A 625-nucleotide genomic window follows, 5' to 3' on the forward strand; every position below is an offset into this window, starting at 1 on the left:
GCAGTAGAAGCATGTATTTTTATTTAAAAAATTTTTCTTCACGTGAGCCACAGATAGCCACTTCAAAAATTTTTCAGAAAGTGTTCTTATCAAGTCGTATTTATTTTATTATTGCATTAATATCAACGTATTGGGTTTTGGGGTTTAATTTACAAACAAAGATTAATTTATTTTGCATGATTATGTTTTAAGGTAATGATTATATATTATATTTAGGGTTTAAGCGGTTGTTAACACCATTCTTGAAAGAGCTATTGAGGTTAAACAGGTCAACATTTCATCATTTTCCAGTCAAGCAGATCTTGCTCTTTGCTCAATGACCAATTACAAGAGAATCCCAAAGTACGTTCCCAGTCCCTCGAATAGCATCCTTCAGAATTTTTTACCTAGTTTTTAAGGAGTTCAGTGTAAAATGTTAAGTACTCAAGGTTCACCGATCAGCCAGTCTTTCCTACATCTAACCAGAGGTTTTTTTTTGTAAAAAAACCTCAATTGACTTTGTATGTTTACTCTCAAAGATACTTATTTTTTACATTGGGGATAATGACATTTTGTGTAATGATGAAATTAAGGTGGGTGGTTTTGGTCAAAATGCAAGGATGAAATCCTGAGTATTTGATGATAT

The sequence above is a fragment of the Penaeus monodon genome, chromosome 23, assembly GCF_015228065.2.
Source record: "Penaeus monodon isolate SGIC_2016 chromosome 23, NSTDA_Pmon_1, whole genome shotgun sequence".
NCBI classification, from domain to species: domain Eukaryota; kingdom Metazoa; phylum Arthropoda; class Malacostraca; order Decapoda; family Penaeidae; genus Penaeus; species Penaeus monodon.